Genomic DNA, 11,395 nt, shown 5'->3' with positions numbered 1-11,395 from the left:
GTCTAAACCAGGACTAAACCAGGACTAAACCGGGACTAAAGTAGGTCTAAACCGGGAATAAACCAGGTCAAAACCAAGACTAAACCAGGACTAAACCAGGTCTAAACCAGGTCTAAACCTGGACTAAACCAAGACTAAACCAAGACTAAACCAGGTCTAAACCAGGACTAAACCAAGACTAAACCAAGACTAAACCAGGTTTAAACCAGGACTAAACCAAGACTAAACCAAGACAAAACCATGACTAAACGAGGTCTAAACCAGGACTAAAACAGGACTAAACCAGGTCTAAACCAGGTCCAAACCAGGACTAAACCAGGTCTAAACCAGGTCTAACCCAAGACTAAACCAGGACTAAACCAGGACTAAACCAGGTCTAAACCAGGTCCAAACCAGGACTAAACCAGGACTAAACCAGGTCTAAACCAGGTCTAAACCACGTCTAAACCAGGTCTAAACCAGGACTAAACCTGGTCCAAACCAGGTCTAAACCAGGTCCATACCAGGACTAAACCAGGTCTAAACCAGGTCTAAACCAGGTCTAAACCTGGACTAAACCAAGACTAAACCAAGACTAAACCAGGTCTAAACCAGGACTAAACCAGGTCTAAACCAGGTCAAAACCAGGACTAAACCAGGACTAAACCGGGACTAAAGTAGGTCTAAACCGGGAATAAACCAGGTCAAAACCAGGTCTAAACCAGGTCTAAACCTGGACTAAACCAAGACTAAACCAGGACTAAACCAAGACTAAACCAAGACTAAACCAGGTTTAAACCAGGACTAAACCAAGACTAAACCAAGACAAAACCATGACTAAACGAGGTCTAAACCAGGACTAAAACAGGACTAAACCTGATCCGAATCAGGTCTAAACCAGGTCTAAACCAGGACTAAACCAGGTCTAAACCAGGTCTAACCCAGGACTAAACCAGGACTAAACCAAGTCTAAACCAGGTATAAACCAGGTCTAAACCAGGACTAAACCAGGACTAAACCAGGTCTAAACCAGGTCCAAACCAGGATTAAACCAGGTCTAAACCAGGTCTAACCCAAGACTAAACCAGGACTAAACCAGGACTATACCAGGTCTAAACCAGGTCCAAACCAGGACTAAACCACGACTAAACCAGGTCTAAACCAGGTCTAAACAAGGTCTAAACCAGGACTAAACCAGGTCTAAAACAGGTCTAAACCAGGACTAAACCAGGACTAAACCACGACTAAACCAGGTCTAAACCAGGTCTAAACCAGGACTAAACCAAGACTAAACCAAGACTAAACCAAGACTAAACCAGGTCTAAACCAGGACTAAACCAGGACTAAACCGGGACTAAAGTAGGTCTAAACCGGGAATAAACCAGGTCAAAACCAGGACTAAACCAGGACTAAACCAGGTCTAAACCAGGTCTAAACCTGGACTAAACCAAGACTAAACCAAGACTAAACCAGGTCTAAACCAGGACTAAACCAAGACTAAACCAAGACTAAACCAGGTTTAAACCAGGACTAAACCAAGACTAAACCAAGACAAAACCATGACTAAACGAGGTCTAAACCAGGACTAAAACAGGACTAAACCAGGTCTAAACCAGGTCCAAACCAGGACTAAACCAGGTCTAAACCAGGTCTAACCCAAGACTAAACCAGGACTAAACCAGGACTAAACCAGGTCTAAACCAGGTCCAAACCAGGACTAAACCAGGACTAAACCAGGTCTAAACCAGGTCTAAACCACGTCTAAACCAGGTCTAAACCAGGACTAAACCTGGTCCAAACCAGGTCTAAACCAGGTCCATACCAGGACTAAACCAGGTCTAAACCAGGTCTAAACCAGGTCTAAACCTGGACTAAACCAAGACTAAACCAAGACTAAACCAGGTCTAAACCAGGACTAAACCAGGTCTAAACCAGGTCAAAACCAGGACTAAACCAGGACTAAACCGGGACTAAAGTAGGTCTAAACCGGGAATAAACCAGGTCAAAACCAGGTCTAAACCAGGTCTAAACCTGGACTAAACCAAGACTAAACCAGGACTAAACCAAGACTAAACCAAGACTAAACCAGGTTTAAACCAGGACTAAACCAAGACTAAACCAAGACAAAACCATGACTAAACGAGGTCTAAACCAGGACTAAAACAGGACTAAACCTGATCCGAATCAGGTCTAAACCAGGTCTAAACCAGGACTAAACCAGGTCTAAACCAGGTCTAACCCAGGACTAAACCAGGACTAAACCAAGTCTAAACCAGGTATAAACCAGGTCTAAACCAGGACTAAACCAGGACTAAACCAGGTCTAAACCAGGACTAAACCAGGACTAAACCAAGTCTAAACCAGGTCTAAACCAGGACTAAACCTGGACTAAACCAGGTCTAAACCAGGTCTAAACCAGGACTAAACCAGGACTAAACCAGGTCTAAACCAGGTCTAAACCATGTCCAAACCAGGTCTAGACCAGGACTAAACCAAGACCATACCAGGTCTAAACCAGGTCTAAACCAGGACTAAAACAGGACTAAACCAGGTCTAAACCAGGTCCAAACCAGGTCCAAACCAGGACTAAACCAGGACTAAACCAGGACTAAACCAGGTCTAAACCAGGTCCAAAATAGGACTAAACCAGGTCTAAACCAGGTCTAAACCAGGTCCAAACCAGGACTAAACCAGGTTTAAACCAGGTCTAAACCAGGACTAAACCAGGAATAAACCAGGACTAAACCAGGTCTAAACCAGGACTAAACCAGGACTAAACCAGGTCCAAACCAGGTCCAAACCAGGACTAAACCGGGTCTAAACCAGGACTAAACCAGGACTAAACCAGGTCTAAACCAGGTCCAAACCAGGACTAAACCGGGTCTAAACCTGGTCTAAACCTGGTTTAAACCAGGTCTCAACCAGGACTAAAACAGGACTAAACCAGATCCAAACCAGGTCTAAACCAGGACTAAACCAGGGCTAAACCAGGACTAAACCAGGTCTAAACCAGATCCAAACCAGGACTAAACCAGGTCTAAACCAGGTCTAACCCAGGACTAAACCAGGACTAAACCAAGTCTAAACCAGGTCTAAACCAGGTCTAAACCAGGACTAAACCAGGTCCATACCAGGACTAAACCAGGTCTAAACCAGGTCTAAACCAGGTCTAAACCTGGACTAAACCAAGACTAAACCAAGACTAAACCAGGTCTAAACCAGGACTAAACCAGGTCTAAACCAGGTCAAAACCAGGACTAAACCAGGACTAAACCGGGACTAAAGTAGGTCTAAACCGGGAATAAACCAGGTCAAAACCAGGTCTAAACCAGGTCTAAACCTGGACTAAACCAAGACTAAACCAGGACTAAACCAAGACTAAACCAAGACTAAACCAGGTTTAAACCAGGACTAAACCAAGACTAAACCAAGACAAAACCATGACTAAACGAGGTCTAAACCAGGACTAAAACAGGACTAAACCTGATCCGAATCAGGTCTAAACCAGGTCTAAACCAGGACTAAACCAGGTCTAAACCAGGTCTAACCCAGGACTAAACCAGGACTAAACCAAGTCTAAACCAGGTATAAACCAGGTCTAAACCAGGACTAAACCAGGACTAAACCAGGTCTAAACCAGGACTAAACCAGGACTAAACCAAGTCTAAACCAGGTCTAAACCAGGACTAAACCTGGACTAAACCAGGTCTAAACCAGGTCTAAACCAGGACTAAACCAGGACTAAACCAGGTCTAAACCAGGTCTAAACCATGTCCAAACCAGGTCTAGACCAGGACTAAACCAAGACCATACCAGGTCTAAACCAGGTCTAAACCAGGACTAAAACAGGACTAAACCAGGTCTAAACCAGGTCCAAACCAGGTCCAAACCAGGACTAAACCAGGACTAAACCAGGACTAAACCAGGTCTAAACCAGGTCCAAACCAGGACTAAACCAGGTCTAAACCAGGTCTAAACCAGGTCCAAACCAGGACTAAACCAGGTTTAAACCAGGTCTAAACCAGGACTAAACCAGGAATAAACCAGGACTAAACCAGGTCTAAACCAGGACTAAACCAGGACTAAACCAGGTCCAAACCAGGTCCAAACCAGGACTAAACCGGGTCTAAACCAGGACTAAACCAGGACTAAACCAGGTCTAAACCAGGTCCAAACCCGGACTAAACCGGGTCTAAACCTGGTCTAAACCTGGTTTAAACCAGGTCTCAACCAGGACTAAAACAGGACTAAACCAGATCCAAACCAGGTCTAAACCAGGACTAAACCAGGGCTAAACCAGGACTAAACCAGGTCTAAACCAGATCCAAACCAGGACTAAACCAGGTCTAAACCAGGTCTAACCCAGGACTAAACCAGGACTAAACCAAGTCTAAACCAGGTCTAAACCAGGTCTAAACCAGGACTAAACCAGGACTAAACCAGGTCTAAACCAGGTCCAAACCAGGACTAAACCAGGTCTAAACCAGGTCTAACCCAGGACTAAACCAGGACTAAACCAGGACTAAACCAGGTCTAAACCAGGTCCAAACCAGGACTAAACCAGGTCTAAACCAGGACTAAACCTGGACTAAACCAGGTCTAAACCAGGTCTAAACCAGGACTAAACCAGGACTAAACCAGATCCAAACCATGTCCAAACCAGGTCTGAACCAGGTCTAAACCAGGTCTAAACCAGGTCTAAACCAGGTCCAAACCAGGTCCAAACCAGGTCTAAACCAGGTCTAAACCTGGTCTAAACCAGGTCTAAACCAGGTCCAAACCAGGTCTAGACCAGGACTAAACCAGGACTAAACCAGGTCTAAACCAGGTCCAAACCAGGTCCAAACCAGGACTAAACCAGGACTAAACCAGGTCCAAACCAGGTCTAAACCAGGACTAAACCAGGTTTAAACCAGGTCTAAACCAAGTTTAAACCAGGTCTAAACCAGGACTAAACCAGGACTAAACCAGGACTAAACCAGGTCTAAACCAGGACTAAACCAGGACTAAACCAGGTCTAAACCAGGTCCAAACCAGGTCCAAACCTGGTTTAAACCAGGTCTCAACCAGGACTAAACCAGGACTAAACCAGGTCTAAACCAGGTCTAAACCAGGTCTAAACCAGGACTAAACCAGGACTAAACCAGGACTAAACCAGGTCTAAACCAGGTCCAAACCAGGTCCAAACCAGGACTAAACCAGGACTAAACCAGGACTAAACCAGGTCTAAACCAGGTCTAAACCAGGTTTAAACCAGGTCCAAATCAGGACTAAACCAGGTCCAAACCAGGTCTAAACCGGGTCTAAACCTGGTCTAAACCTGGTTTAAACCAGGTCTCAACCAGGACTAAACCAGGACGAAACCAGGTCTAAACCAGGTCTAAACCAGGACTAAACCAGGTCTAAACCAGGTCTAAACCAGGACTAAACCAGGACTAAACCACGACTAAACCAGGTCTAAACCAGGTCTAAACCAGGACTAAACCAGGTCTAAACCAGGTCCAAACCAGGAATAAACCAGGTCCAAACCAGGTCTAAACCGGGTCTAAACCTGGTCTAAACCAGGTTTAAACCAGGTCTAAACCAGGACTAAACCAGGACAAAACCAGGTCTAAAACAGGACTAAACCAGCACTAAACCAGGTCTAAACCAGGTCTAAAACAGGTCTAAACCAGGACAAAACCAGGTCTAAACCAGGTCCAAACCAGGACTAAACCAGGTCCAAACCAGGTCTAAACCAGGACTAAACCAGGACTAAACCAGGTCTAAACCAGGTCTAAACCAGGACTAAACCAGAACTGAACCTGAACTAAACCAGGTCGAAACCAGGTCTAAACCAGGACTAAACCAGATCTAAACCAGGTCCAAACCATGTCCAAACCAGGTCTAAACCAGGTCTAAACCAGGTCCAAACCAGGTCCAAACCAGGTCTAAACCAGGTCCAAACCAGGTCCAAACCAGGTCTAAACCAGGTCCAAACCAGGTCTAAACCAGGTCCAAACCAGGACTAAACCAGGTCTCAACCAGGACTAAACCAGGACTAAACCAGGTCTAAACCAGGTCTAAACCAGGACTAAACCAGAACTGAACCTTGTCTAAACCAGGTCTAAACCAGGTCTAAACCAGGACTAAACCAGGTCTAAACCAGGTCTAAACCAGGACTAAACCAGGACTAAACCAGGACTAAACCTGGTCCAAACCAGGTCTCAAACAGGACTAAACCAGGTCTAAACCAGGTCTAAACCAGGACTAAACCTGGACTGAACCTGGTCTAAACCAGGTCCAAACCAGGTCCAAACCAGGACTGAACCAGGTCCAAACCAGGTCTAAACCAGGTCTAAACCAGGTCTAAACCAGGTCCAAACCAGGTCCAAACCATGTCTAAACCAGGTCCAAACCAGGTCCAAACCAGGACTGAACCAGGTCCAAACCAGGACTAAAACAGGTCTAAACCTGGTCTAAACCAGGTTTAAACCAGGTCTAAACCAGGACTAAACCAGGACAAAACCAGGTCTAAAACAGGACTAAACCAGGACTAAACCAGGTCTAAACCAGGTCCAAGCCAGGACTAAACCAGGTCCAAACCAGGTCTAAACCGGGTCTAAACCTGGTCTAAACCTGGTTTCAACCAGGTCTCAACCAGGACTAAACCAGGTCTAAACCAGGTCTAAACCAGGACTAAACCAGAACTGAACCTTGTCTAAACCAGGTCTAAACCAGGTCTAAACCACGTCTAAACCAGGTCTAAACCAGGACTAAACCAGGACTAAATCAGGGCTAAACCAGGTCTAAACCAGGTCTAAACCAGGTCTAAACCTGGTCCAAACCAGGTCTAAACCAGGTCTAAACAAGGTCTAAACCAGGACTAAACCTGGTCTAAACCAGGTCTAAACCAGGTCTAAACCAGGTCTAAACAAGGTCTAAACCAGGACTAAACCTGGTCTAAACCAGGACTAAACCAGGTCTAAACCAGGTCTAAACTTGGACTAAACCAAGACTAAACCAGGTCTAAACCAGGACTAAACCAAGACTAAACCAAGACTAAACCAGGTTTAAAATAGGACTAAACCAAGACTAAACCAAGACAAAACCAAGACTAAACCAGGTCCAAACCAGGTCAAAACCAGGACTAAACCAGGTCTAAACCGGGACTAAACCAGGTCTAAACCTGGTCTAAACCGGGACTAAACCAGGTCTAAACCAGGACTAAACCAGGACTAAACCAGGTCTAAACCAGGTCTAAACCAGGTCCAAACCAGGTCCAATCCAGGTCTAAACCAGGTCTAAACCTGGTCATAAACCAGGTCTAAACCAGGACTAAACCAGGTCTAAACCTGGTCTAAACCAGGACTAATCTAGATCCAAATCAGGTCTAAACTAGGACTAAACCAGGTCCAAACCAGGTCCAAACCAGGTCCAAACCAGGTTTAAACCAGGACTAAACCAAGACCAAACCAGGTCTAAACCAGGTCTAAACCATGACTAAACCAGAACTAAACCAGATCCAAACAAGGTCTAAACCAGGACTAAACCAGGACTAAACCAGGTCTAAACCAGGTCCAAACCAGGACTAAACCAGGTCTAAACCAGGTCCAAACCAGGACTAAACCAGGACTAAACCAGGTCTAAACCAGGTCTAAACCACGTCTAAACCAGGTCTAAACCAGGACTAAACCTGGTCCAAACCAGGTCTAAACCAGGTCCATACCAGGACTAAACCAGGTCTAAACCTGGTCTAAACCTGGACTAAACCAAGACTAAACCAAGACTAAACCAGGTCTAAACCAGGACTAAACCAGGACTAAACCGGGACTAAAGTAGGTCTAAACCGGGAATAAACCAGGTCAAAACCAGGACTAAACCAGGACTAAACCAGGTCTAAACCAGGTCTAAACCTGGACTAAACCAAGACTAAACCAAGACTAAACCAGGTTTAAACCAGGACTAAACCAAGACTAAACCAAGACAAAACCATGACTAAACGAGGTCTAAACCAGGACTAAAACAGGACTAAACCTGATCCAAATCAGGTCTAAACCAGGTCTAAACCAGGACTAAACCAGGACTAAACCAGGTCTAAACCAGGTCCAAACCAGGTCTAGACCAGGACTAAACCAAGACCATACCAGGTCTAAACCAGGTCTAAACCAGGACTAAAACAGGACTAAACCAAGTCTAAACCAGGTCCAAACCAGGACTAAACCTGGACTAAACCAGGTCTAAACCAGGTCTAAACCAGGACTAAACCTGGTTTAAACCAGGACTAAACCAGGTCTAAACCAGGTCTAAACCATGTCCAAACCAGGTCTAGACCAGGACTAAACCAGGTTTAAACCAGGTCTAAACCAGGACTAAACCAGGAATAAACCAGGACTAAACCAGGTCTAAACCAGGACTAAACCAGGACTAAACCAGGTCCAAACCAGGTCCAAACCAGGACTAAACCGGGTCTAAACCAGGACTAAACCAGGACTAAACCAGGTCTAAACCAGGTCCAAACCAGGACTAAACCGGGTCTAAACCTGGTCTAAACCTGGTTTAAACCAGGTCTCAACCAGGACTAAAACAGGACTAAACCAGATCCAAACCAGGTCTAAACCAGGACTAAACCAGGGCTAAACCAGGACTAAACCAGGTCTAAACCAGATCCAAACCAGGACTAAACCAGGTCTAAACCAGGTCTAACCCAAGACTAAACCAGGACTAAACCTAGTCTAAACCAGGTCTAAACCAGGTCTAAACCAGGACTAAACCAGGACTAAACCAGGTCTAAACCAGGTCCAAACCAGGTCTAAACCAGGTCTAAACCAGGTCTAACCCAGGACTAAACCAGGACTAAACCAGGACTAAACCAGGTCTAAACCAGGTCCAAACCAGGACTAAACCAGGTCTAAACCAGGACTAAACCTGGACTAAACCAGGTCTAAACCAGGTCTAAACCAGGACTAAACCTGGACTAAACCAGGTCTAAACCAGGTCTAAACCAGGTCTAAACCAGGACTAAACCTGGTTTAAACCAGGACTAAACCAGGACTAAACCAGGTCCAAACAAGGTCCAAACCAGGTCCAAACCAGGTCTAAACCAGGTCTAAACCTGGTCTAAACCAGGTCTAAACCAGGTCCAAACCAGGTCTAGACCAGGACTAAACCAGGACTAAACCAGGTCTAAACCAGGTCTAAACAAGGACTAAACCAGGTTTAAACCAGGTCTAAACCAAGTTTAAACCAGGTCTAAACCAGGACTAAACCAGGACTAAACCAGGACTAAACCAGGTCTAAACCAGGACTAAACCAGGACTAAACCAGGTCTAAACCAGGTCCAAACCAGGTCCAAACCAGGACTAAACCAGGACTAAACTAGGACTAAACCAGGTCTAAACCAGGTCTAAACCAGGTTTAAACCAGGTCCAAATCAGGTCTAAACCGGGTCTAAACCTGGTCTAAACCTGGTTTAAACCAGGTCCCAACCAGGACTAAACCAGGACGAAACCAGGTTTAAACCAGGACTAAACCAGAACTGAACCTTGTCTAAACCAGGTCTAAACAAGGTCTAAACCAGGACTAAACCAGGTCTAAAACAGGTCTAAACCAGGACTAAACCAGGACTAAACCACGACTAAACCAGGTCTAAACCAGGTCTAAACCAGGACTAAACCAAGACTAAACCAAGACTAAACCAAGACTAAACCAAGACTAAACCAGGTCTAAACCAGGACTAAACCAGGACTAAACCGGGACTAAAGTAGGTCTAAACCGGGAATAAACCAGGTCAAAACCAGGACTAAACCAGGACTAAACCAGGTCTAAACCAGGTCTAAACCTGGACTAAACCAAGACTAAACCAAGACTAAACCAGGTCTAAACCAGGACTAAACCAAGACTAAACCAAGACTAAACCAGGTTTAAACCAGGACTAAACCAAGACTAAACCAGACAAAACCATGACTAAACGAGGTCTAAACCAGGACTAAAACAGGACTAAACCAGGTCTAAACCAGGTCTAACCCAAGACTAAACCAGGACTAAACCAGGACTAAACCAGGTCTAAACCAGGTCCAAACCAGGACTAAACCAGGACTAAACCAGGTCTAAACCAGGTCTAAACCACGTCTAAACCAGGTCTAAACCAGGACTAAACCTGGTCCAAACCAGGTCTAAACCAGGTCCATACCAGGACTAAACCAGGTCTAAACCAGGTCTAAACCAGGTCTAAACCTGGACTAAACCAAGACTAAACCAAGACTAAACCAGGTCTAAACCAGGACTAAACCAGGTCTAAACCAGGTCAAAACCAGGACTAAACCAGGACTAAACCGGGACTAAAGTAGGTCTAAACCGGGAATAAACCAGGTCAAAACCAGGTCTAAACCAGGTCTAAACCTGGACTAAACCAAGACTAAACCAGGACTAAACCAAGACTAAACCAAGACTAAACCAGGTTTAAACCAGGACTAAACCAAGACTAAACGAGGTCTTAACCAGGACTAAAACAGGACTAAACCTGATCCGAATCAGGTCTAAACCAGGTCTAAACCAGGACTAAACCAGGTCTAAACCAGGTCTAACCCAGGACTAAACCAGGACTAAACCAAGTCTAAACCAGGTATAAACCAGGTCTAAACCAGGACTAAACCAGGACTAAACCAGGTCTAAACCAGGTCCAAACCAGGATTAAACCAGGTCTAAACCAGGTCTAACCCAAGACTAAACCAGGACTAAACCAGGACTATACCAGGTCTAAACCAGGTCCAAACCAGGACTAAACCAGGTCTAAACCAGGTCTAACCCAGGACTAAACCAGGACTAAACCAGGTCTAAACCAGGACTAAACCAGGACTAAACCAAGTCTAAACCAGGTCTAAACCAGGACTAAACCTGGACTAAACCAGGTCTAAACCAGGTCTAAACCAGGACTAAACCTGGTTTAAACCAGGACTAAACCAGGACTAAACCAGGTCTAAACCAGGTCTAAACCATGTCCAAACCAGGTCTAGACCAGGACTAAACCAAGACCATACCAGGTCTAAACCAGGTCTAAACCAGGACTAAAACAGGACTAAACCAGATCCAAACCAGTCTAAACCAGGACTAAACCAGGACTAAACCAGGACTAAACCAGGTCTAAACCAGGTCCAAACCAGGTCCAAACCAGGACTAAACCAGGACTAAACCAGGACTAAACCAGGTCTAAACCAGGACTAAACCAGGACTAAACCAGAACTAAACCAGGTCTAAACCAGGTCCAAACCAGGACTAAACCAGGTTTAAACCAGGTCTAAACCAGGACTAAACCAGGAATAAACCAGGACTAAACCAGGTCTAAACCAGGACTAAACCAGGACTAAACCAGGTCCAAACCAGGTCCAAACCAGGACTAAACCGGGTCTAAACCAGGACTAAACCAGGACTAAACCAG

Source organism: Eucyclogobius newberryi, unplaced genomic scaffold (genome assembly GCF_026437365.1).
Source record: "Eucyclogobius newberryi isolate DKJ021-1_F unplaced genomic scaffold, fEucNew1.0.hap1 SCAF_18, whole genome shotgun sequence".
In the NCBI taxonomy this organism is placed as follows: domain Eukaryota; kingdom Metazoa; phylum Chordata; class Actinopteri; order Gobiiformes; family Gobiidae; genus Eucyclogobius; species Eucyclogobius newberryi.
The sequence above is the reverse complement of the archived record's forward strand: the minus strand, read 5'-3'. Positions refer to the sequence as shown.